The sequence below is a fragment of the Grus americana genome, chromosome 3 (genome assembly GCF_028858705.1).
Source record: "Grus americana isolate bGruAme1 chromosome 3, bGruAme1.mat, whole genome shotgun sequence".
Classification (NCBI taxonomy): Eukaryota; Metazoa; Chordata; class Aves; order Gruiformes; family Gruidae; genus Grus; species Grus americana.
The window spans coordinates 69135764-69163711 of NC_072854.1; the positions used below are offsets into that span (position 1 = coordinate 69135764).

The 27948-nt window shown below is 43.2% G+C and overlaps 1 protein-coding gene across 3 annotated transcripts in view; it reads right to left on the reverse strand.

Moving 5' to 3' along the window:
• SCAF8 (SR-related CTD associated factor 8) overlaps positions 1-27948 on the reverse strand; it is a 167596-nt gene that overhangs the window by 41740 nt on the left and 97908 nt on the right. Inside the window, exon 21 of one of the 3 annotated variants that reach the window (XM_054821535.1) lies at positions 24050-25177. The exons of 1 other annotated variant lie outside the window; for it this stretch is intronic. The gene's annotated coding sequence lies outside the window, so the exon portion shown is untranslated. Of the gene's footprint in view, positions 1-24049; positions 25178-27948 lie in introns of those variants that run through there. One more of the 3 variants, XM_054821537.1, reaches the window with a different exon arrangement.

Consider the following 27948-nt stretch of genomic DNA (forward strand, 5'->3'; position numbering starts at 1 on the left):
TGTCCTCCTGACGTGGTAGAAATGAGCATTGCTACCACGTCTTTGACATTCCAGCAGAGCTACCCCAAGGCTGAGCGAGCATTTCAGGCCACTTTGAGGACTTGCCCGTGAGAAGGCAGGTCACTGCTGCTGTGCTCCACCCAGGGCTTGGTGAGCACCCAGCACACCCAGAGGGACATCAGATAAGTACAATGTCAGGCCAGAGAGAGGGAGGGCTGAAGCCAAGCATACATGGCTTTTGGGGACAGAAGACAAATCAAGGACAAGTCTACGCTGGGTGTGCTTTACTTGTGAGTCTGGATTGTGTGAATGAGAGGAGAACCTGGCATCCTTTTTGCTCCTTTCTGGGAGCAGGGAGGGAGAATGGGCTGTGGTAAGGTGATGCCGAGTAAAAAAAAATTCTGGATTTAGCAGGACTGGATCCTGCTGGTGGTTGTCATGGGCCAGGGCTGACTTGCACACATTCCTTGTCTTTCTTTCAACCACAAGTCTGTTGAGCATGTTAATTTGAGATTGAGGGGTTTGAAGTCAGTATTAATTAGAGCACAGCTTCATATCCCTTGGACTGCGTGGAAGTTGATGTGACAACAGACCTACGTCTTATCTCTTGGCACTAACACTCTTTGGTACTATTATATTATGAAGTACACAATAACAATGAACCCATAGCAACAACAGCATAAAAACCAGATCTGTTAACCACAAAGCACAAGTGAGAAGGTTTTTTTTTCTTTTTTTACATTTCTAATTTGCTTTCAGTCTGGTTCCTAAGGAAACAAGACTAATGTGAACTGCTGTCTATCTGCCTGCTCATCAGTGTTCCTCATCATCAGTCCTGCTACCTGCAATACCTTTTGAACTTTAATCAGTTTCAAAGACATGTAGTGAAAGAGGTCTCAAAGCTGCCCACATCTAGTGCAAATCTGTTAAGAAGGCAGAGAAGTGGCCACATTAATGCTGCTAATGATTGGAAGGCAGTCATCACCGTTTTGTTTGTTTGCTCTGAAGGGATTTAGGAGAAACAGTTGGCCAATTAGCACTAATGTAGGTGTCTGCCTAAACAGCAATTCCTGCATGGCTTCTGAAAAAACCACAAAACACACTGCTTTCTGCTCAGCTACTGGGATAAGAAAAGGTAGAAGACCTGGGAAGGAGCTGGAGATGGTGGAGAACTGGCCTGAGGGAGCTGTTAGTGATACAGTGATGTGGAGGTGATGGGAACACAAAAAGGAGCTGCTCATACTGTTTTGGGAAGTGAGAATGATGTAGAAAAATACAACACAAGTTTATAAGGGAGAGTACAGCAGAGACCCATAAAATAACCCACTAGGACAGGCAATTTCTCTCCTCCAGCTCCTTCAGATTCACTCCCTTGCAGAATTCCAGCAAAATCTTCCTTGCTATCGAGCACAGGCTCATCACTGCACTTAGTAACTGCATTTATTGAATAAACCTGTCCAGATTTGACTGCATGTTTCATTTTCCATCTTGTATGTGCTTTGGAAGCTCTTGAAAAGCACCAGCCTTAAACATTATACATTGGCTTAAGTTCAAAACCCAGGAGCGGTTTAGGCCCCTTGGGGTTTCTGCTTCCCCCCCTCCCTGCTCTCTCTGACTCACATAGAGAAAATAAACTATCTGTCACATGAGTGTATGTTACTCATTTCATTATAAAAGTTAGGCTTTCCTTCTGTTCAGTTCTCAAGAGGATTGTTAATAATTAGATATCTATAAAAATATATAAATATTAAGAAATATAAATACTAAGATATATATATAAATATTAAGATGTGTTGAGTGTTGGGTGGTTTTTTTTTCAATAAACCCCCTCCACGTGGCTCTGAATGGTTTCAGGAGGAGCTAACTTGTTTGAACACATTTTCCACACATGTGCAAAGTTTGGTTTGACAGGGGGCAGCTTGAAGCAACGCCTGAAATGCCAAGCATGTGTCAGCGCTGGCCCCCTGATAGGTACAGTGTCTGAACTGAGAGCAGCAAAGGCTGGTGAGTTTTGCCTCCAGAAGACACCAGCCACAGCCTCTGAGAACTTCTGGAGATAAAACACAAATGGGAAGGGATGCCAAGGAGTAGGAAACAAATATACAACATCTCTACCTATTTCTGCCTACTGAAAGCCTTTGCTTTTTCTCACTGGCAGGGGGACCATGTGCTTTCAAGGCAGTTATAAAACCCACGGAGTCTAATTGTTCTCTCTGGGCATTCATTTTGCAGGTGTGCTTTACATCTAGGGGGAACAGTCCCTGGAGATGGGCAGCCTTTTAATTCTGTGTTAAGATAATGTAATGCTTTATGTACAGGACACAAGGAGCCCGGAGCATATTTCATTATCAGGTCCTCTTGCAAACATTGAATAACCAGTTTTCACAACACTCTTGAAGCTACTAGGTGAATACAATCAACCTTTCTTTACAAATGCAGTTACTGAGACTAAGTGACTGGGATTTTTCCAAGCCTCGGGAAGACCGTGTTGCAAAGTGTTTTCTAAGCCCCAGACTACCTACAAATACAGACCTCCAAGATTTGTGTGCAAGTTGTGATCACACAGTAGATTTCTAAGGTCTTTGCCACATCAATATCAGGGAAAGTCGTTCCCAAATGTATAATTTACCCCCATAACTGGTATAAAAAAAAATCATGCCAAGATGTGATTGGACAGAGCTGGAAATAACTCAGAAATGGTGTGAGGAGAAACTGATATCTAGTATTATTGACTTTGGCAGGTTGGAATCGGTTCTTTTTTTTGCCCAAGCAATATGCTATATAGCCCACTAGAAAAATGTAAAAGCACTGGCCTTAATGAAAACCTAGTTTAAAGATTTCTTTGCTTAGCTAGGATTTCTTCTGTTGCCCTGGTATACACATGCTAGTTCAGTAACACCATTATTCTTGGTAATTTCTTATTACTCATAGACCCTATGAGGGTACCAACAAGAAAAAAAAAATGTATCTCTGGATTTCCAACAAATTATCGCATGGCGGTAGAGAAATGTGTATGTGCGATTGTGTGTGTATCAGATCCTTTGCTCATTCTCTCACCTTATAAAACTGCATAAGTAATGTCCAAAGTATTTTTCTTTTTTCTCCTCCCCCCCTGCCCGGCCCCCCCCAGTTCTGACTTGAAATGGCTGCTGGAAGTTCAAAGTCTCCCTTTCCTACTGAGGTTCCCCTGTGCTGACTTGCAATATTGCTGCCCTTCCCTCAGCACAGCGCATGCTAAATATATACTATTATTTCAGTACAAGCAAATCACATGCAGAAATGCCTTTAACACAAAAGGGTGGGGTGTAAGTGTGTGAAATGCCTACATATGAGGATGCAACTCTGCCTTTCAGAGCTTTGCTGAAGGTACTGATTTAATGCACTCTTTATGGTTATTCTGCAACAGTTTAATAGGCCATACAAAACAGTCCCGCCTACTAGGAAGCCTTCTTCATAATTGTTTTGCTATCCAATATCCAAAATTAACTGGAAAATCAACAGAATTGTACACAGATAAAGACCCTTTGACTAGTCAGCTTCCTCTGCAATCAAAATATTTTGCTAGTTTTGTTTCCTTATAGTCTGTCCCTTCTTCCTCTTTTCCATATGTTTTATTGTCTCTCCTGAAATGTCCTGACAGCAAACAGCCCGTGAAAAGTCCTTGCTTTCTCTGCAAGCACTCAGAAAACTTCTCTTGCCATGATAATTAGGTTGAATTGGATGACTAATCATAGGAAGTTCTGCCGAGAGCCGGAGCACTGTGAAAGGGCTATATAGAAATGTGAGTATAAGTGAAATGTGACTCACAGTCACATTTAGACTTTTCCTGCAAATGTGCCAAAACAATGCCCTTTTCATACATTAGTGATGGTGAACTTAGCTGCTTAAATATAAGAATAATCTAACTTAGAGCTAAAGCCACAGACATATATCTTGTTAGGTTCTGTGGCACCATAGTTTGGCTCACTGTCTTTTCGTAATATCCCCTTCCCTGGCTCTGAGTAGACACCAAGATCTGCAGTGTACAGCAATGATGCCCTAAAATCTACATCGGACCTGAAGTCTCAGGCCGTGGAAAGAAGAGCTGGGATGCAGGAGCCATGTCCTGTGTCATGGCACACGCTCTCTCTGGCTGTATCTGTATGGTTAAGTTAAACACTGGCAGGAAACGCTCAACTGCGATTGATTGCTGGGACTTGAGCTTGACTTTGTTAAATCATTTGAGTCATGCCCAGCACAGTTTTGCCTCCCAAACTGTCTCTGAGCACAGTTGGGGTAGGTCAAGTACCCCTTCCCATCAGCAGTTTGGGTGCAGCCGTTCTGTTTAGGAGGGCAGGAGACTTTAAGAATAGGGATACGTTGGCTTCAGTCCAGAGAGTGGTCCTAGGTGTTAATTTACTAGTATAGATGTAGCTCATGCCTCCCCGAGTCAGTGAGCACACAGCAGATGAAGAGTAAAAACGTGATGAGATTCATGTTACTTATCTACCCTACAGTGAATTTGGGAACATAATCTATTCACGTGCCCTGAAATTTTCTATCTGGAACTAAATAGCAACTATTTGTCCTCAAATCTCTTTCATATATATAGACTATATAGAATCTCTTTCATATATATAGAATATATATATTATAGAATATAGTATCCATTCCTAAGGAGAAGACTTAAATGGACTGACACATGCTGCTGCTTAATTAAGGTGTCTGAAAATGCTTATTTCCCCAATAAAAGTCAAGCCATTTCCAAGCAGCCATCCTCAGTTACTCTCTTGTCTTACGTTTGGGTGAGCTCTTTCCCCCCGCCCCCCCCCCCCCCATGCAGGAACTATGCACAACAAAGACAACAGATAATTCATAACATCGAAGGGAATCATACTAAGTTACATATACCAGCAGTTTCCAGCTGCCAGCAAAGGAAAAATCAGGGGATTTGGAAGCACTGAATAGTAACTGAAGTGAATTTTGCAGAGTGCTGCTATCTAGAGAGATGGGAGGTGGAGAGGAAGGATGTTCTTGGATCACATGTTATGCTGCACCCAGGAAACTGCAGATAGTAGTAGTGCTCCTGATGTCTGTAAGGGCTCTGCAGCCCTAAGATAGGGCTAGGACAAAGCAGAGAGCACAAGGGAAAGACTGCTGAATGGAGTAATCGGATATTACAGGGGTGGGTACTAAAGAAATTCCTGTCAAAAATATCTCAAACCACTCTAGTTTCTTTTCAGCGTATTTTTTTTAACAGCTGAGACCTCTGTAGTCATTTATATTTTGTCTTTGCTTTACGTGGCATCTGCCATTCCCCCCCTTCTGCACGTGTTGCTCAGTTACTCCTGTTGTCAAACTGTCACAGAAGACTTTGTGGGCGAGCTGGGGCTTATTGCAGGTGTTGAAAGGCTTAGAGCTCACATGCATTTGTACTTAAAAATTATACAGCTAAAAGCTGGAGTATAAACACAGACTTTTTTTCCCAGAGAGAGGGAAAGGGAACATACATAATTTGTCTGATTTATATGGGTTCATGTATGGCTTCACTCCCTTCCCCCCACATTCAGTTTGATTTTATATCCAAATCAGCCTGGATGGGGAGATAGAACACAGGAAGGAGATGAACAAAGAAACTACATAAGCCAGGCGGGTGAGAAACAGTCTGACCATTTCCTCCTCCTTCTTCAAGCTCACCGCCTGCATGGGGCCAGCCTGGAGGAACTTAGGAAACCAGGGCAAACTTCTGGAGCAGCTTTGCAAATCCAGACATTCCTCATCCTCAGGTGCTTCTGAGGACCCTAATAAAATACCGTTAGTAGTTTGCAAGAGTCTTTGCTTTTACAAAGCACCACATGGCATCTGCTTCACATTCTACAGCTTCCTCTCCCCCTCCCTTTGAGCAGCTGTTTCTTTACAAGGAAACCACAGAACAGATACTGCAGAAGTACCTTCTTCCCAGCACTTTGTGAAATGCTTTTATCCAGGGCTGAGAGGTACACAGAGCCAGAGCTGAGCTCTAAATTACCATCGGCCCAGTACAGCTGTGGGAACTGGTCATCGGTTCCTCTTGTAACCTACACCACCCAAGGCTATGCCATAGAAAGCTGAAAGATCCAAACCAAGACCTGCTACAATGCACCTGCTGCACAAATACCATGACCATGTCTTTCTGTTCCTTGCTGTAAAAATGACCTAGCTTCCAAGTGCAGTATCTGGCTCTACTTGTCATCAAGGCTGTACTTAGGAGCACCGCTATTAATGCAGCAGGGCCTTGGAGCTTTGTCTTCCATTCCCTGAAAGATGAAGACCCTGCATCTTCATGCTGTCATGCTCATTTTAGTCTGGTGGAGCTCATCAGTGCTCAGTAAAATTGCACCAGCGTAAAAATGGCATAATGTAGCAGAGAATCAGGCCTGCAGGCTGCAATTTGTTCTGACATAATAGGATAAAACTATTTGTCTTATACGTATTCTCAAGCGATAGTGCTGATGAAATGTGTCAGAATAAAGCCCTGGAAAGTGACGTCCTTTTTCTGTCCATTAATCAGGCACAGAATGGATGGAAAAGCAAAAGCTTCACCAGCCAGACTACGTGCTGCTCTCCCAATATGCCTGCACCGAGGCCCCGGTGTGCCCTCTCCCGTGTGACAGGACAGTTTTGTTTCCTTGTCCATTCATTTCATGGCATCTCCATGGAGATCGCCAGGGGGGACACCAGTCAATGTCAATGTCAGTTGTGATGCTATTTTATTGTGCTCTGGAAACGTACCCGAGAAGTGGATCGGCACCCCTCACCCCCCATAACAATTGGATAACCTACTTCCACTCCTTACTGACCTACTTATATGCACACTGGTGACCTAGATATGAAAGGCCCCGTATCCCGCTTGGGTCTCTGGGTTCCTACCACCATGAATGAGCTCAGGATGTTATGTGTATGCATCTTTCACCAGCATAAATTTGGTGCTACAGAACCGCCCACTGGGAGAGAAAAATCACATTTGGAAGAGTAGCGAGCAAATGAAGGAAAACATTATCTTTGCCTCTTCTTATATTTTTAGACAGGGATTATTTGCAGCAACACTATGTAAAGAGTAGTGATGGATTAGCAAATGGTAGACAAGAGTCAACAGAATTCGAGAGAAATTGTTACGATTCTGCAATTTAGTAGCTCTTCACTGATACATAGTCTTTACCAGATACTATCACGTAAAGTCTGAAGACCATTTGTTGTTGACAACTCAAGTTTTCAACACACGTAAATTATGAAGAAAAGTCTATACGGTGCAGTAACAGACCAGGCGTACAACTATTTTAGCCCACAGTTATGTGTTATCTGAAACAATTATCTGTTTCTGGTATATACTGGATTGATAAAAATTCTGCATTTACTGACATTCCTATTGTTTGGTGGGCTGCATCCTCAGGAAGTGCAAATTAATCTTCCTCCATCAGTCTGGATCACTGGGACAGTCTGGCTGTTGCTATAGGATATGCAAGAAAATGGACCCATTCACAATGAGTTTGCAGTATTCGATGTGAGAATAATGATCAATTCTGTACTCATTGTATTTATATCAGGAGTAGATCCACACTGGGATTCACAGTATCAGAAGTGCATATGCAAACCGGGGTCTCGTGGTCAAGGAAGAATTTTTTGTAGCTCATGATATGTAAGAAACTGGTACTGCCAAAGCATCATATCTGGCTACCCCTGGTGTCCCCATGTCAGGGCCCGCTGGAGAAACCTTTCACACTCGGCTAGCAAGGCTCAAGCAGCTCACTTTGGTTTTGTGGTGAGACAATTTCACTGCTTAGTCACCAGACTCCTCACATTGCACTTGCTATATGCAATTTTTGTACTGCTCATCTCATTTGGTTTTGGAACACACTTTAAATCCATGTTCTCAGTAACATCATTTAAAACAGGAGCTGGAAGCAAGCAAATGTCAAGCCGTCCGGAATGACTTCAGATCCTTCCAGCGTTGTGTGTTCTTGTGGACTTCACTGGTGTGCTGTTCCTCTGCCTTGGCTGTTTGTATCTGCGGAACAGGAGCTAATGAGATCCCCTCGAGTTGGCTGCCCTGGGATGTACAGCTGTCCGTGCTCCTCACCATACTTTTGGGTTGAAGGTGGAAGAAAGCAAAAATGAACACTGCCTTTTCTCTCCCCATAAGGCTCTAGAGCCTGACCCAAAGACAAAGTCTATCTTTTTCCCCAAACGGTAACACTTGCTTTTGACAAAATTCTGCTCTTACTGACTTGCTTCTCCTGACAAGTGCAGTTGCATTCTTTTGAAAAAAAATTGGAAATGACTAGGTTGTTACAGCTTCTTGCCGTGCCACAGCACTGTAGTGGTGAATGGGAGAGGAACAGATTGGGGAGAGGTGTTTGTCTACCTGCTGCACTGCAAACCATCACCCTGAATATAATATTCAGTACTTTTTCCAGTTTTTGCTCCACCCTATTTTCTCTATCGATTTTTTATCTACAGTGATCCATTCACAGAATTTGAATGTGTAGCCAGGGGAAAATGAGGTTTTCAAAAGCCATTTTTCCAAAGGCACTTGCGTGTGCCTGTAATTTGATGTATCACTTCGTGAAAGCTGTCACACAGGTATCCCACATGCTCCAGCACTGATGGATCAGCATACTGGCATGATGACACAAATACAGTCTTTCCCCATTGGCAGCACCTTTTGACTCTGCATTTTAAACCTTGGCAATTAAAAGTTCTGGTTTTCCATTAGCCTCTCGCATACCCTCCGCCTGTGCTAGAACAGACTTAGAGGTATAGTGAATGAGTCATACTCCAAAATTCCAAAATTTTGCAAGGTTCACAAAGTGAATAATGGGGTGGCTCTGCATCACATAGTGACACACTTTAGGATTACACGCAAGGGAAGTACTCCTGCTTCTAAATGAGTCCACAGTAAGGACAGAAGTATTTTGCCTGAGAAGCAGTGAGCTGTTGTGACAACTGGTCGGCCTCTGGTAAGAGGAAAGCCCAATGAGGTTTCCTCTGCAAGACAGAAAGCACTATGATCTCCTGTCTGGACTTTAACTCTGGCCACCACATGTCACCCTGCTGTAGTTACTCAGATGTCTGGTGTGAAAAGAGATTGTGTCCTTTGACAAAAAGTTGACCTTCTTTTAACCAAGGTGATGCACAGCCCAGAGAAATCCCACAGATGCACCATTGCAACAACATTCCCTCTGACCTGCTACCTGGCACTCCCGGTCGCTGCAAAGAATTTAATGTTCGTGGAAAAAGAAGTGTTCTCTGAGCACCTGGGGTGATAGCGAGACGTGCTCTGGGCATCGTCAGCTCCTGCCCCAGGTCCACAGGGAGAGAAGCCTCCTGGGGGAGGTAAGTGGTGTATTTTTAAATCAGAAAGAGGACAGAGTACTGTCACAGCAGCCGGTTGCAGATATCAGACACCAGACTGCTTTCAGGAAAAAAAGAAACCTCTGTTGCCAGAAAGTCTGTAGGCTGATAGCTCAAATTTGCACACGAGGCTTCTCGATATCAAATTCTATTGCATATTTCCAGCAGAACTGGTGCAGCAGTAAGAGACTCCCTTTGTCTCAGACAGGCTTTGCCACCTCACCGAACAGCCACAATTTCTCCCCTCTTTTCTTGACACACGCTTCTGCCTTTTTTTGTCCACTTATTTCAAACAGTACAGTAGGTGGGGACAGCTTAAAGAAAATGAAAACCACCAGTGAGGATTTCAAGTAAAGCCAGAGCACGGATACATTAATAAATTTGCTTTCCCAAAAGACATTTGCAATAAAATAAACAAGAAACAAAAATCTGCTGGAACTTTTTACCAGGGCTAAACAGATATTAGCATGGAGTAAACCTATCCCTATTCAATGTCTGCAGTATGCCAGGGCCCGCATCCAGACCACAGCTCCACAGCTGGCTCCCGAAGGACTAAGCGCTTAAGAGCTTCTCAAAAATGCAACACTGGCTGCCCTGTTTCTAAATCAACACGTCTTCCCTTTCAATTAGGTTCAGCAGGTTGACATCGCTGTTACCGAGCTTGATCCCGGCAGGACCTGCAGCCACCGTCAGCCTTCCCATGCCTGCCGCTGGAGTCGGCGGCGTTGCAAGGCACGGCGCTGGACGGCTGCCAGCAAAAGCCAAGCTAATGTCGAAATCCCGACGAGTGCTGAATAGCATGAATGTCACCTCTCATGGGGAAACAGGATAATCCCAAATCGGTGTTTGATAATTGCACTGCCTTGTAGGCAAAAAATACTACAATACACCCGGCATTTATAACACTTAGCAGCCAATTTATGACAGATGCAGTTGCAACACCAATTTACAGATCTGTACTGCTCCTGGGAAAGGAAGGGTAATGTTCTAGTGTTACTCCATGGAGCAACAATTACAATAGCATGACGAATAAAATGTGAAAGGAACAGGGTTTTTGCAATGTTACCAAGGAGAGTTTGGTGCTAAGACAGCGCTGTGGGCTGACACAGGGTCTGTGTTCATAGCACACGTGTTTTCTGAGGAGGATGGGCTCAGTGTCTCCTTTGCTACATGCATTTGGCCTTCGTTCTTGTTTAAAGGCAGATAGATCCACGGGCAAAAGTTTTTACGTGGCTCAAGTAATAATGGCTGGCAAATCCTTCCACTAATGGCTTAATCCTGACCACCTAAAGGGGTTATGGTTGGCTGAGAAGGGACTTTTGCATGACATATGTGACAGAGAGCCCTTATTCCTTTCTTTCAGGTCTAAAGCCAATGGTGGGATCACTGAAAATGCTTTCTGGTCCTACTGTCCTGGGGTGGAGCAGCTGAAAGTTTTCTTTTTCTGTTACGGCATTTCTCTGTTAGGTGCAGAATTAGGTACTGGAGTCACTGTCTGACATCACTACTGGAACTGCTTTAAGTTCAGGACAGGATTGGGGTGACACTATATTTGACCTGAGAGTCAGAAGGTATTTTTGGTTCTCCTGGCTCCTTCATGCTGTGGCGACTCTGCTCAGTACTAACAGCAGAAGGATGATGCAAAGATAACATTACCTGTATGGCAACTGCGATGGGTTTGGACCCAGTGCTCAAAATTCATTTCTAGTCCATTCTGCCCACATACCTCATTACAGTGCAGTGCCAAAGCCATGTGATGGGTGTTTAAACATCACTATAGTGCCTGTGCAAAACACAGCCAAAAGCAGGAAAGGAAATGAGTCAAAAGGATATACTTCAGATAGCTGAAAAATATATGTATGTAAAAAATGTCTTAAAAGGTAGTGATAAACACTGATACAAAGAATGAGAAAATTCAGTAACAATGTGTTTCGACTGTTACTAGTTGTAAATGAAAATATTCACAAAGTTTCACTAAGTTTAACACGAGCAATTCTTCGTACAAATTCTCACCATGGAAATCCACAATTAGGGTGGATTGAAATTATGTAATACTGATTTTCATGGTTACATTAATTAAAAATGCAACTAATTATTTTGTTTAAATGATTTAAAACTTTAGTTACAGTTTTATCTGAAATAATAAAAAAGTTCACCTCTTTTTCTAAAGAATTTTTTATTACTTTTCATCCATTAGAAAGGAATACGAGTAGAAATACAGATAATATGCTAATGGGGGGGGGAGACCAAAAAAACCTTCTCTCTACATTTTTTTCTTGCTATTGCAAGCCCAGTTTGTCACTAGAAAATCCCTGTTAACTGAAAAGTTTCAAGTTTGGTTCATGAGCATCCTTTTCAAATGGAGGGTAGAGCCAATACCAGAGGGTTTGGGCCCTCACTCCTGCCACGCCGACGCTGAATAGCCAGAGAGCACAGCACTTAATAAGAGATGCATCGCCTGCGGCATTTCTACGGGTTACTTAGTAACTACCTGGGAATAATGAAGGTATCCAGAGAGAATAAAGGTCACTTTGCAAATGCTATTAACAAAAGGAGGCTGAAATTTCTTGCGAGCATATATGGGAGTGACAGGTTGGAGAAAGGAAGCTCCCAGCAAGCCACAAAATTTGTGTTAATTAGATAGAGCGCAGGCTTTGCAAATGAACTAAAATACAATAAGATGGTTAATGGTAGATGGGTGGGATGTTTAAACAAAGACTTAATGTAGGGCACTTTTAAAATACAGTCCTAAAACATACAGAGCATTAAGGAATTTTTTTAGATCTATAAACCAGCAGCTGATTATGTATAGATGAAAGTTAATGAACCAGTATACTCTGAAGTGTCTTCTTTTCTAGATACGGCTCTGTAACTTCCATTAGCATCCACAGACTCTTAAATACACAAACGCATTAGTCATGCATCAAATCACACCGTACATTCTGTTAAGTATCCAAAGGCTGAAGTGACTCATATGGTCAAAATTTCTCTTCCCAGATGAATCAGATGCAATGCTTGACAAATCTCCACTGAAAAAGAAGGATGGCGTCTTTTGAGTAATATCTTTCACAGCACATAACGGCTTTAGGACCCTGTCTGCAAATTAGTCACACTGATTTCAAAACTAGGTTTTCAAAACTGTATGAAAAAATACATCAAAATATTGGAAAACATTTGTCATTGACAGAAATAACGTCCAGCTCAGCGTTGTCCAGCCCACATGTAGCAAATTTGCACCACTAAACACGAGCACCCGATGTTACCAAATGGGGACGGCCATGTTTTGCAATCACGTTGCAGAGTATTAATGAATCAGATCTCAAAGGCTAGAATTAAAACTGTCCTCCTTTTGCAAGGAGCCTGCTTTATCCGACATTTTCCCTTCAAAACCTCTCTCTGGTCTCCAGGTTGGGAATGAGTCATGTCACGACTCCCGAGGACTTAAACAAATCGATGCATTCCACGGTGATTCACCGACAGCGGTTTTGCTGTCTTCTGCATACGTTGTAACCCCAAGCAGTGGCAAGTATCGGAGGGTTTGTGTTTGGCTTTTGTAATTCCTAATTCTTGTTTCTTTTTTTTTATTTTTTTCCCCCAGCTTCTCAATCTGTTTTTAATTAAAATCAGACCCAGGCAAAAGTTAAATAGTATGAAAAAATTCACTGTCCGCATACCATGTAAGAGCTGCAGAATCTGGCAGCCTTCAAGTGTGTCACTATGTTTTAAAAAAGGCAACTGGCCTCACTGTGCGCATACGTCACGTTCTTTGAAGAGTTTTGTTTTTTTCTGTGTAAACGCGGCCTGTTAATGACGCATGTAACCCTTTCCTTCTGCCTGGAGGGGGGCTGCGGGCACCTTCTGGCGACACAAAGCCTTCAAGGAATTCCACATGGGGCTTGGTAAAGCACAGCCGTGCTAGGGCCACCAGCTTCAGACCAGTGGTGGGCCTGCAAAAGTAGATGTGGATCAGGTAAAAGGAAACCCTGTACCCCTAGGATGCTCCTGCATTGCCAGGCTGAGCTCTGGGGAGCTCGAGGGGTTTCACCCACGTGAAGAGAACTTGCTCTGTGGCTGTACTCAGTCTTCCGGGGCTCGGGGGAGACTCCTGATATACTTTCACAGCTGAAAATCCGTTGAACCTGCCTTCATGCCTAGTTGCTTGTAGCCATCCCTCCACTATGACACGCAATAAAAGCTACAGAGCTGGCCTGGCAGGCACAGGGGCTGTGTTTTCACTGATGAAAGGGATGGTTTTTTACACTGAGCACAATACATGTGTATATCTTGTTGTACAAGAGCCACGGAAAGCACCAAAGAGTTCATACTCGTGAGTCCTCCTTGGAGTTGACCCACAGGCTGACAAATGAGGGGACTGAGAAAAGCAGTTTCTGGAGAGAGGGGAAGGCCAATTTAAATTCCAAATGCTTTAAATGTGGGGACCAGCTATAAAGATGTAGGAGCAGGAGAAGGACAGAAGAAGATGGTACAACAGGCTGGAAAGAGAAGTGTGTTGAAGAGGACAGAGAGGAACATAAGATGGGGCAAGGCCTTGCCCTTGCTAAGGCATGAAGGACACCACTGTATTTCTTGCTCCTCAGCCTGTCCCTGGCTGGCCGGTGTGGAAAGTGAGTGCTACAGCTGCCGAGGAACATAAAGCAAAGCAGACAGAGCCACTGATTAAATGGAAGAAAAGACAAATCTGTCCAAGCGAATGAGTATTACTACCCTGGCTGCCACCTCTGCTCCAACTAGGCATTTCTGCTTACTGTTTAACCTAGGCTTAGCTGTTTTGGCTTCAGCAGCTTGATGTTTCTGGGTCTTTCAGGTACAGGCTTTCTATCCGGGACAAGAAACATCCTACGTGATGGAGGAGATCTCAGTATTTCCTTCTATTCTGCCTGAGATGTAATAGATCTCCTTGTCTGCTTTTCTGTGTCTCTCTCATCTCCTGCTACAATCAAATTGGATGGTCTGTTATTTCAATCCATCTTTGGATTGAATCTTGCCTGAAAACACAGACAGTTGCTAACCAGTATGCCAGGGACCTACATTCCTCAGTCTCTGCCTGACTGCAGCACTTTCTTTCACTGCTCACATTACAGCCTGCCCGGTTTGAATATTCACACTGACTTCTACTTCTTCAAGCATGAAGGTCCTCAGGCTGTGTGAAGATGAGATGCGGTTTCTCTTTTGGGCAAGTTGCTTTTCCCTTTTCCCATGTGAGCACTTGTGTACTGTAACTCCCGTCCCAGTTCCCCATCTCCAACTCTTCACGCAGACAGCGTGCTTATTCTCAAATGCTCCATAAGTGTTCATGTGCTCTGCAACCACTGCATAATTTTGTTGCATTTCAGAGAACTGATGGGTGAAGGATTTGGCTTCACATCCCATCTCAGTCTTCCTTTACAAACCACCCCAAAGGTCATTTCAACTCTTTACTGGCCAGTTACATTTCAGTTTCTTGCCATATGAAGACCTAGTCAAAATAGGATATTCTGTCAAGCAACATCTGCACAGCATGATGCCAAGTCAGTTCTGACCATGCTGCTCAGAGGCAACAGAAATGGTAGCAGCCGTGTTTGTGCACAGCTCTGCTTAGGCTAAGCCATCCTGCTAGCAAGCACCTTCGCTGCTCTGCTCACACAGGCAAGCTCCCACATTGGGTTTGACTGCTGAAGTGGAGACAGAGCTTGAAGCCAGCTGACAGGGCTCCCAGGTGCACCCTAGGCAGAGCTACGGAAAGCTGGGGGCTAGTTCAGTTGCTTTTTGGCATTGAGCCGTTTCTTCATGGCCAGCCACACAGGCTGGTTCAAGTAGCAAATGCTGTGAACGCCCCAGTGCCCAGACATAAAACCTGATCTCTTAGTTAGCTGCTAAGCCCCAGACCCAGCCTCAGTGCGCAGAGACATGTGCGGGTGTTTGCTTTCCGCTGGGCAGCCTGCAGATGGGCTCGACTGCAGCTGAATCCTGAGGAATGTAGAAAATTTCTGCAATAAAACTGATAATGGTCATTGCAGGAGAATACGTCACTTCCCATGGAAGTAATGATAGAATGGGCTGTAAAATATAGGGCTAAACTAAAAATGACATTTTGCTGTTTATTTCTTCAATTCTTTTTTTCCTCCCTGCTGCATGAAAGGCTTCCTCAAATAAAGGGGGAAAGTGGTGATCGGATGGGAGCATGAAAGCAGTAACCCTGCCTGGATCCACCCTAGCCCTCTGAAGCGCAAAAAATGGTTAGAAGCCCCCCCCCCCCCCCGCCCCAGTCCCTCCAGATTGTTGTTTGGTTTTTTTTCTTGCGACCTCTTTTATTTGAAAGAGTTTCAAGTAGGAAAACACAGCTCTGCGAGGGCTAACAAACGACCGAGCACAACCGCTTCAGCCCACAAGTCCCCCGGGCATCCCCCGGTTACTGGGGAAGCCCCGGCCCCGATCCCTGCCCCGGTCCCTGCCCCGGTCCCTGCCCCGGCCCCGGCCGCGGGCGGCGGCGGCGGAGCTGGCGGCACTGTCGGGCTGGCCAAGGGCTCCCTCCCGTGGTAGCTGCGGGGAAAAACTACCGCCAGTTGCCAGAGTCTTTCCCCATCCCCTGCTGCCCGCCCGCCCGGTCCCCGCCGGTGCGTGGGCCACCCGCGGCAGGGGCGAGAGGAGCGCAGGAGCCCTGCTAGTGATGTTGGGGAAATGACCCGCTTGGAAGTGGCGCTGGACACCATGGGCCACTCTGCAAATACGGGAAAGTGAGCCAGGAAAAAAATAAAGGGAATGCAAACAAGTCCGAAGTTACTTTGATTCTGAAAGGATGAAAAGGTTTAACAGTGCACGGGGGGGGGGGGGGAATGTACTAGATTTACATCGGCCAGAAGGAAAATGTACTTGGGCAAACAGCCCTTGCTTTGGAGTAAGAGCTCTTTTGAGAGGTGTTTTTATTCAAGTCTCCCAAGGAATGCAATCAGTTACTCTGTCTTGTCTAAACTTCGACCGAATATATAATTTCATTTAGCTAGTAATTGGCTCCCTTCGCCTTCATGCGGAGACCCAGGAATGCTGCCAAAGATCCCTCCCGTCTGGAGTCTGCAGTGGCAACAACCCAGCCCTTGGGTTCTGCTTCAGCCCTTTAACTCTTGGCAAGACCATCAGGAGCCCAGCCTGCTCCTGGGTCCCACGGGGGGGACCTGCCACCCTGGCCCATGGGCTGCAGTGGAAAGGGAGACAAGTGCTGCAGCTGGGAAAGGAAGACGGAAGATACCTTCCACCACCCTGCCCCTGACTGGGGAGGCACAAGCTGCCCTGGAAAGACCTTGCGGATACAAAGTGCCAAATGTACGGCAGAGTGCTGCTCTTAAACCCACCTAGGCGACAGTCCTCACCCATAAGAACATAAAGCTGGCATGTGCAATACTTAAAAAGATGTTCTGAAATAAATATGAAATGGGTCCTAACAACCTGGACTTTTTAAGAAGGCAGACAAAAAGGTTTGGCTGGATGGAATTATACGTAACTGGGCATGCAGTAGCAAAGGGAATGGCAAAGAATCTGTATTTTTTATATATATTTTATTAATCTGAAAAGCCTAAGACTGAAGTTAAGCTTTATTACAAGGCCCTATTCATCTGCATTTGAAAGTTATATGACCCACACTTCCCAGCTGCAGCAGGTTGGTAGCTGTTGACATCAGATTGCTTTGCTGTGCTGCTGGAGCTCTGACCTCAGATGTTCCTCCTTGATTTACCCTGGAACATGGCAGCTGTTTTGCTAGGAGTGTGCATCAAAAGATCAAAGGTGGCCACATACTCACACTGACTCTGCTGCGGCCAATCGCCCTGAAAGGACTTACACAGCTTTGCCACAAAGCAGTGACCAACATTTCCAGGATCAGCAACACTCATTATAGTTTTAATGAAGCAAAACTGGTCATTGACTTCAACTTCATTGCATGGCCATGACTCAGAGCATGGTTTTACCTCCCCTGTGCACAAATGGAAACACAGCAAGGATGGGAGGAAGGACCTACAGGGGACCAAACCAGGTAAACATGTCACTGACTTTGAAGTTGCCTTTCCAAACCTGAACGGTGGCATTTATCATTTGAAGTGCTACCGCTGCTAAAGAGGCTTCATCTTTCAACTGGTCTTCATGTGTTTCTATTATTTTTCATTGTTCTTGACTAAAGACCAGGAATCTTAGGGACAAGAGAGCTTTTGTTTGGTCTCGAAGCCTAGTATGCCCCTGGAACCACTGGAAACTTATTTAAGATGGTAACTGAATTTTCCTTTGGGGTTTTTGAAAGATCAGAAATACAATTATTTCAGAAAAATACATTGTGCCATTCTGTATTTCTGTGCTTGCTTCTTGTTTCTTTTGGGTTCAGTTGTTGCTAGCCTTTAATATTTAGGACTAATCAATTCCCATTGACTTAACTGGGGAAAGAACCTGCTACGTTACAAACAGACTCACATGACATGGACTTCATCATTCAGGACACTTCTTTCTCCCTTGAATTTCTGTGTCTACACCAGCCCACAACAAGTTCAGTTACACAGGGATGTCATCATGATGTAGACAAGAGCTTCCATATGTGGTGAAGAATCGTGATATTCTGCACAGAAGTTTGTGTCTGCTGTGCACGGATATATATTTACCATCCAGAACCAAGCCTTGGTCCTACAGAAGTTTGTGCAAGTTTTGCCATGGACTTCAAGAGGCAATGAATTACAGGAATTCAGTCTGTAATTCTTAGCACAAATATATCCTACAAAAGAGTGTAGGCACATACTCTGTACTATTACGGGAAGAGATAACAAAGTGATTACCTACAAGAAGGGCCCAGGACCTGGAAAGCAATTCATTACAGAACTAATTTGCTATGTATAGGTTCTCCTATTGATTGCCTCTGCAATGGCACACGATGCTTTCCAAGACTGCTTTGATTCATCACCTAATATATGTTGCTTAGTGCTCCTGGAGCTCTTGAATTTATGTCTGTGAATAAAGAGGGAAAAAACACTGTCTCTGGGTTGGAAAATCTTAAAAACAAACACAGAAAAGAACAATGACAGCACAAAAAATGGAGCCTCGTCACTGAATATATCTTATAAACTGTGACGTTTGGGAAATCTGATGTTCTGGCCTGGAGATGGGATGGGATGGACCGCCCTTAATGATGAATCACTGCTCTGGTATTCCCTGCAGAAGCTGATTGTAAAACTGCCTGAGAAGTGGAGCTGGAATAGGAATGAATATCCTTCTCTCTGGAGATTACCTTAACAGCTAAGTAAATTCCATGCTTTTCTTATTGTAACAGTACTTGAAATCAGTTGTGTGAAGTTAGGCTGCAATACTGAGTGAAGAAATGATGAAAACTTTGAAGCTATGCTTAAACAAGTCTTTATCTTACTCTGTCACTGTGGTAAACGCAGGGAGGCTGGGAGAATGCCCATGCAAAAAGCACTGGCTGATCTACAGAATATGGACTCTAAAAAAGAAAAAAACCAAAGATGTTTTATTTCCTTTGAGTGTCATCCAGATGGAGATAAGAATAATTGTTCAAACTCTGTGGGGATGGTTTTACTTATGCTACTGGCCGTTCCTGCTTCCTCTGCTGCGCAAAGGAGCTCTTTCACCATACATCAACACCTGGTCCCATCTCAGCCAACTTATGGTTTGAGTTCTTCAGAAAGTCTATTCCTCCAGCTCTGCAAGTGCTTCGGTTCTTACCCAAGCTAAAGAAAGCCAAGGTGCCTGGAATCTCACATGGGCCATGTAGCACCAAGCACGATTTTGTGCAGGGCAGGGCTTTCGTCAGAGCAACTTCAGCACAGCACTGATCAGTTGCTTAATATACCCACTGCGGGGGAGCGGGGGATACGTGTGGCGTCAGACAGGGTCTCCCAGTTGGACACCATGAAGGACTCTGCCTTAATTTGCCTCACTTTAAAATTCTGACTTTTATTTTGCAGTTCTTTTGTTAATGAAGAATAATAACAAAACCCCAAAAATAAACCAAACAGCAGATCCCAGTCTGGGCCATGTGAGGGTTATTGATTAGAAATCCACCTGATAAAAACTCCTATAAATGAAGGTGTTTGGAGGATAATTCCTGAAACCATCCAAATCTGCATCGCACAGGACATTTCAGTGTCACAGCAAAAGCAAGACTAACAGAAATGTTTTATAGCACTTAAGTGATAAGAATCTGATCTGGAGATCACATATTATTTTAGGTCATTTTTCAAAAAAAACCCATCTTATACACAAACCAGTAAACACTCTTCTGGTTTTGGCTAGCTTCTGGAATTTTACTAAAGCTGATAGGTGACACAGTTTTGAATATTTAGCTTCTAATTTTCCAGTTTAACTGGATTTGATAGGAAGCTTTGTGCCTAAATAAGGGTTAGGGCCTTTATTTTGTTCCATCTCAACTTACATATTTGGGGTTTTAAGGAAAACATCATTGTTTGGCTGACTGCCACAGGCACAACTGAAATTGCTGTTTTCCTGACATCCACTGATGGTTAGAGCTCTGCACTTCCAGCTTCCCATGGAGACGGAGCATGAACCCTCTAGTGCATACACACTGAGTGAAAACTGGAGCAAATTGCGGGTGGTAGCTGTGAAAGGTGTCTGTGATCAGATGAACAGAGAGCTTTGGGTCATTCTGGTCTAGCTTCAGTTCAGTTCCCATTCATTGCCTGCTATCACTACGATGGCTGTGCTGTCCCCAGGAGTAACGATCAGCTAGGAGAAGCTTTCCCTTTCCTGCCAAAGCTCATCTGCCTTGAAATGTGCCTTGCGGGGCCATGGCTGGGCAGAGCCTTCTGCCTCTCTGCAGCTCTGGCTGCAGCTCCCTGCGGGACGGTCGGGCAGGGCACGGCTCCCGCAGCCAGCAGCAACTGCTGCCTTCTGCTTCTAAAGTCAGGGACGTTTAATCCAGCTCTTTGAGTTATTACGGAATCTACCTGTCTCCCTGTAAGCTGGAAGGTGGCAATTTTTATTTTTCTTTACACTGTTTTTTCAAGTTGATCAAACCATTTTCTGCTTACTTTTAGTGGTAGTAATAAAAAGGTAGAAAGTCTTTTAAAACCCTGTGCTGGCAATAGGGAGCCTTGGTGGAAAGCAGAACTGGTGTGAACAGAACATTTTCAGTGCTGCTTTGCAATTTTCTGACTTCACAGTTCATTGTTTAAGTTTGTTTGTGAGAGAGTGCCTGGCTACCTTTCCTCTTCTAACCTAAGTAATCACAGGGGAAATTCTTCATATGGACAGGGTTTTCCCAGTCAGCTTCACTATCGACCTTTATGAGCGCTGTGTTAATTCTGCCCATCATTTCAACTTCCAGCTCTGCCCTGGGGTTTAAGAAAACAGTGACAACATCTGGGAAATAAACTCATAACTGATGGCGAGTATTTCATTAACTCTGCACGTCGTATCCGACACCTGGAGCGGCTGCACATCACCACCTATGGAGGACCTTGTGCAGAGCCCAGTGACACACCACAGACACTCCTTCTTTATAATGTAGCCAGAAGCGTGCTCTCTCCCTCTGACTTCATCAGCAAAGAGTAACTTCAAAACCAGACATGACCTCAGGAGCATCATTTATCGCTTGGAGGGAAAGGTGCCAGCCAAGCCAGAGAAGACAACAGCCTTGAAATTTGTCAAGAATCCATCCAACACAAAGTACGAAGATGACCCTTCACAGCCATTCCTGGGAGCATATCATATAGATTCCTTAATAATGTCATATAGAGTAATGCAACCTAATTATTTCTTGCAAGATGGAGAGAGGGCAGGTACAGAGCTCCTGCAGAAGTTGAGGTGAAGTGAAGCTACTGACAGAGGGGCTCACCTTGCACAGAAGTAAAACTCAACAGGGAGTGAGAAGAATTGTCCTAACAACTTTTCAAGATGCTGGCTTTCTTACAAGGTTTGGTTTTTTTATTGTTGATCACAGTGCAGCAGCTTCTTGTGAAATATCAGTGAAGTTACTTAGCTCTCCAGTGACTAGTTTATCTACTTATACATTAGAATAAAATGTGTGCTGTCTGGAAACTTCTCTGAGACTCCCTTATTTAGTATTTGTCAAGTATTTGGACATTTCTAGATGAAGGCTGCAACAGACAATTTAAAAAGTAAGATAGATAATTGCTTATGAAATATGGTCATAGTTTCTCAAAAACTTGGGCTTTTTTGAGTAATAACTAACAAATAAATGACAATTTGGGGGTTTCCCTTGTATGAATAGTATGAATCAACAGCAGCATGTACACACACACATAGTTCAAAAATGAGGGAATATAACTGTAAGCAATCTAAAGCAGACTGACATTTGTAAAAGCTCGTGCTATCACAGCGATGCAGACTGGCAGTAGAACAGAACTGCAGTCGCAGGTAGGGTGGCCAGCCATAGCAGAGACATGCTTGTACATTGTCACCAAAATGCCAGCTGTGACCTGAAGAGTCAACTGTTTCTTAGACGTCTAATACCCAAACAATGCTGGACAAAAGACCTGTCTCTAAATCTACTATTTATTTCAGGTCTGGACCCTGAACAGATGTTCTTATTCTTGGAATGGATTATTGTCTGCTAAGGAAATGACTTAAGACCATCTTATTTGAATGTGAACTACATATTCGCATATTACATTTCGTCAGCAAAACCAACGCTCTTGCCTGCTAAGCCACATAGTCCACATTAAGTATTTGTTCTAATTGTGCAAATATTGAATTGCTCCAAGTCATCAAAGTCAGCTAATACTGTTTGTAAAGCGCGCACTACCCTGATTCAGATGTTTAAAGTTGCCAGAAAATAAAGACTTTTGAAACTTCCCTTTGAAGCTGACTGAAGAGACTGGTGCACTGCAGGTCTCTCCATATTCATGTCCCTTCACAAAGAAGGGCTTGTCCAGATGCCGAGGGAAAGCACAGGCAGGCTTCTCAAAAGGGAATTCATCCAAAGAACAAAAAGCCCCAACCTCTGCCCTTACCAGCGCTCTGAGAGGTTTGCCTATTTTGTTGTGTTTTGTTTTTCAGTCACTCCTTCAACAGTTGGGCAACAGTCACACATCTCGTCAGAAAAGTTCACCCAACAGGACGGGTTAAGCTTCCAGCAGCCCCCCGTAAGGCACAGACAAAAAAGCTGTTTCTCTAAAACAAGCCCTGCTCTTGGGGAAATTCGTTTTGACATTCAAATTCAAATGGTGCCACTGTCAAGCTCAAGCATCTACAGTTCTGGTGGGTCCAGCTGGCCACATACTGAGCACACACCTCACGAATAGCTAAAGGTCTGCTAGCACAGGAGACCCACGCTGCCTGGCACTGCTACGGCACGCGGCTTTCGCTTCTGTTTCTCTGAAAGCGTTTTGGTCTTCAGAGTAATTTGCATGGCAAGAATGTATTCCTTTCACGACAACGTATCTTTCTTGTGCCTCAAATACTGCCACTGACGGGTAATTTTAAAGGTGTTATTATTTTTGTTTTTTCTATGGATTTAATTCATTTCCAGTGATTTATTTTCTTTGCAGTGCTACTGAATCAAGGAATACTCCTTAGCCATAAGAAAGCAGTATGTTTAAATAGAATGTTTAGGTACTAAGATCAGTTAATTGACAGTAAAAGGGACCTGAAGGCACGGTTCCTCCATCAGTGTGCGCTGACCTAAAACTAAACTTCTGGTAAGAAGGTGTTTGTTCCCACCCTCCCCCTGGTGTCAGAGCCGGCACGAGAGCTAAACTCTTACACGGGGACATTCTCGGTCAGACCAGGAAGCCTCATAGGTGCGCAGCTCTTCGAGGGAGGCAGCGGGAAGGAGCGAGCAGGGCAGAAGGAGCACAGCCTTCAATTAGCTTAAATTGATGGGGAAGCTGCACTGAGATGCTGTGGTCTGACCCCATTCACACTTAAATGCACCGCTGAGGACTTCACAGCGGTGAGCACTCTGCCATCTGTATGCGACTGCGTAAGAGGCAGGATAACAGCGATACTTGACTAAGAGGTTTCAAAGGTTGGGGAAGCTCTGTTGACAAGAACTCAGGTGTTTGCTCTAAGCTAACCATAGTGTCAGCGGCTGCAGCATGGCTAGGGTAGCCTTGTCAGGACCACGTTCACTTTTGAAATGCAATATGCAGTCTTTGCTCACACAAACTTAATTGCTACATGAAGAACATTTTTATAGTTTAAAATTTCGTCTTCGAAGAAGAAAATAAGAAGGAGGAAGGAAAAAGTCTAATTGGCTTTTAAATGCTGCTGTACATATGCTCAGCACAATGTATCACACACACAGCAAATCACAGCCAGCTTAGACTCAGCGTTTCTGCAGCTTTTTCCTCCCCTACATTTCCAGGATTACTAGAGATCAGATGTCAAATACTTTAGTATGGCCACAAATTTGGGATGTGAAGAGCCTGATCTCCTTATTGTCCTGGGGCCTTGTGTGCAAACTGAATTTAAGCATCACTATTGATTTGCTAACATTTTGTATCCCTCTGCCCTTTAACCTGTTGTAAATAATGATACAAAGGAGAACAAGGTCCAACCATACAAATACCTTCCTCTCTAACATTTTTTGCCAAATCTTTTTCTAAACAGTGATCAGCAATAAGCAGGATTCCAAGCAAAGACTTGCAGATACAACATAAAAGTAGAGAAAATGATGAGAAACAAAACTTTGAATTTAGATCTTTATTATACAGGCCCAAAGCTGTGGTCACCATGCAGTTACACTGTAATGGGAATGATCTTGCTGAAAGGATCTCACTAAACAAATGGAAAGAGACCACAGACTACAGCATTCCAAATAACTGGCACTTTAATTTTTGAAAGAGCAAAAATAAATAAAGGAATGGCGAGTATGTCCTTTTCACATATGGTGGGGCATATACATATTCCTTCTTTTCTATAGCTATGCAAGAGACAAAATTAGCAAATACTGCCCAAAACACAGACCTCTCATGTGAGGACTCAGCTAACTTAGCTGTTTCTCTCCCCTTGGCTATGAGATCAAACACACATTCAGATAGGCGCATAAGCCAAAAAAGAAATGCAATGTATTTTTTTGTATTTTATTTCTACTTCCTGCCCTTCTCCTCCTCCTTTCAGGACACTAACAGGAAGTAATTGGAGACATCTAGTCAAATAAAAGCCCTGGAACTTTTCCCTTCTAGTTTTTAATGATAGTCTCATAATTTAAGGATTCATCACAAATCTAAGAAAGTTCAGGTGTCTCACAAGGAATTCATCACCTCTGGAATATAGATAGCCACAGTGAAGAGCTGCACATAGACTGCACACATAGTGTTATGTAAAAGTGGTTATCTTTAAAAAAACAAAACATTTTTTTAAAATCTGTAGATCAAAACAAAGCATGTCTTACTCCCTACAGGATCTTCTTGCAACCTGTTCTTCAATTATTCGCACTAGGAGATGCTACAAACTGTATTAGTTACAATATACAGTCCACTGTCATCTTCTGGTCCAGCAGAAGAACCTGTCTCTCCGATGGACGCAAAACTGTTCATCTGAGCAGATCATCCTCAACAGCACAAATATGGTCTAGAAACTCATAGAGTTTATGGTTTTAATTTATAAAATTAAACCTGCCCCAGACAGGTAATACTGGTATGTAAGTTTGCCATCCCTGGGTTCTGTCAGAAACGGGGTACTGAGGTGCTCAGAGCCGTCTCAGTCTGCAGCGCTGGGATCCTTCTGGCACTTCAGACCCAAGATGCGATGTGATGCACGCTAGAATGGGCGCACTTCTCACTTAACTCTGCAGAGCCCGGGACATGGTAAGCTGCCAGAACCTCCTTCATCTTGCCTGTTGACAAAAGGAACAATAACTAGTCATCACTGGTTGCTGGAGCGTAATTCCAATTTTTAAAAAGCCCTATAAATGAGACTTTTTTTTTTTTTTTAATCAGGCAATAGCAAATTTTTCATAAATAACAGATTTGGGATAAAGTTTACAGTCTCTCTGTTAGCCACAGGATGCTTATAAGGAAGAAAGGTGTCTTATACTGCATGCTTCTCAAAATATTATCCAGGACTAAACATACCATTATTTTAAAAATATTATTAATTTTCCCTTGCAGTGTCCCACAGCTTAGTACTTTAAAATCTTCATTAAAATACTATCTCTGTAAAGAATATTTCTCATAGCAGGTTTTCTGGCTAAAAGTGCTGTATTGTCTCTCACAGACATTGTACACAAGACAGTGTAAACAATTTAAAGGATTAATGAACAATTAACAATAATCCAACAGATTAATAAATGACTTACGTAAGTTTGATGTAGAACTACCTCTAACACATATTGGTCATGTCCATCATGTATTGATAACACCTATTAATTGTAACAACTCTAAATCCTTCATAAATGACTCATTGAACGGGCTTCACAGAACCGAGGGTCAGGAAAGACCACTAGATTATCTACACTGATTTCCTGCCAATTATATTTTTTCCAGATAGTCCTCTGTGAAGTCCAGGCACCTTGGTGCTCAAAAAACCAAACTTTTAGTATCACAGACTGAGAAAAGGAAAGACCAAGAATACACCTCCAATATATATTTGCTGCAGAACAGGTAGAAGGGGAGGCAGAGGTACCTCTGGAGGGTGATTCACTGACTGCTTCGGGAATCTTTAAAAGGCATCCATCTTTTTGTCATGGACTATAACTAGACTAAAGACCAAACTTTCTTATGGCTACTTTGTATCCTACCACAGGTATCTGACTATGTTCGCCTATTTATTTCACAAAGAGCATTCACACAGCCATCAGACCCTAGTAATTTTCAATCAATACTGACACGGGCAAAATTAGAATAATTGCTTCAATCTCATGTAAATACAGAAGTCATACAATAAATTCCAGAACTAATATGAAGTTTTTTGTTACATACCCTGACATTTTGTGGACATACGTGAAGTACTTTTTGCACGTATAATTATTATCCTTATCATTATCACATAGATTGAAAACACGAAAGGAATAGGGCTAGCAGGTAATTTGAGAGACCACTTCGCCCATCCCTGCCTGACCTATGCCATGCCTGCTGGTGTTTGTCTAACCTATTTTTAAACATCTGCAAGGCTGAAGTTTCCATGAATTCCCCCTAAACAACCTACTCCAGGGCTCCACTTTTCCTTGCCACTTACATTTTTTTCCTGATGCTTATACTAAATCATCCTTGTTGAGATCTAAGCCTATTACTGCTTTCCTGTACGGACAGCACACACGGCAGCTAAATCTCTTCCTCTTTAGAGTCAGCCATTGCTATATGAAGGCTGCTATCACGTCTTCCTTTCCTCCTCTCATCTCTGGACTAAATAACCCTTCAACCTTTCCTTGCAGGCCCATGTGGTGTAGATCCTTGAGCCCAGTTTGCTCTCTTGTTGGATCCAGAGCTGCAGTTCCGGCAAGTGGGTAAAGCTCTTTCACTGAGGCCTTATCAGTGCCGAGCAGAGCAAAATAATTACATTTTATGCTTTATTACTCCCTTTCCTATAGCCCAATAGCGCTGGTCTTGTTTGCAGTAGCACAACATCGCTGGTGCATGTTCAGCTTGGGATCATGATGACACTGAGGCTTTTCTGCAGAACTGCTGCTCAGCCAGTTGTTTCCCATCTGTATTTATGTGCAGCTGATTATGTCAAGCTATATGTACAGTTCTGCATTTGCTCTAATGTAACTGCTGGAACGCTGATATTTTCTAGGCTACTCTGCTACTTTATCAAGGTCATTTTCAACTGCCTTGCTTCCAACACGCTTGTTCTGCTCTATGAATTTATTAAGTGTACTTTCTAACCTTTCATCCAAGCTGTCAGTGAGAATACTGAATAGTACCAGAACAAGGAAAAACACTTGCAGAACTGCACTTAATGGTGTATTATTGAGAACTGCTCTCCATGTATGGTTTCCAAATCATTTATGCACTCACATAATAATAATTTATTCTAGCCCAGTTTCCCTGGCACACATGAGAATAATAACAACTGAAATATTTTGCCACACAGTCTTGTTCAAATAAAGCAGATAATACCAGTAAATATCTTTTTAAATGAAGTATTGTATACACTTCGAAAATGAAAGCATTATGGAGAAAAGATTTCAAGTGAGAATACGGTCTTGCTGACAACTGATTTTACATCCATATAGCTACTTTTATGAAGTATGTTCTCTACTGGAATACTGTTCAATTTAGGCTTAATGGAAGTCTTTCATAGCCTCTTAAAATTGAGTTTTGCTCAATGGAAACCTCCACTGAGAAAGCAACAAAGACATACCACTACAATACCTCCTTTGGAAATAAATCAGTTGCACAGCTTCACAAAACTCCAAGCTGCAAAATTACTGTTTACTATTTATCTTGCATAAGTTCTTGATCAGAAACATACTGAACGAAGACTGCTAACACCAACAGGACTGATCATACTGAGCCTTTCAAAGAAAGGATTACTATTTACATTAATCTTTATGGAGATACAAGCCAATTCTACAAATACAGGAGGCACAGATCACTCTTCTTACCTAATTTGGGTTATTTGGCAGACCTTTTCTACTTCTTGCTCTATGATATATTCTGTCTA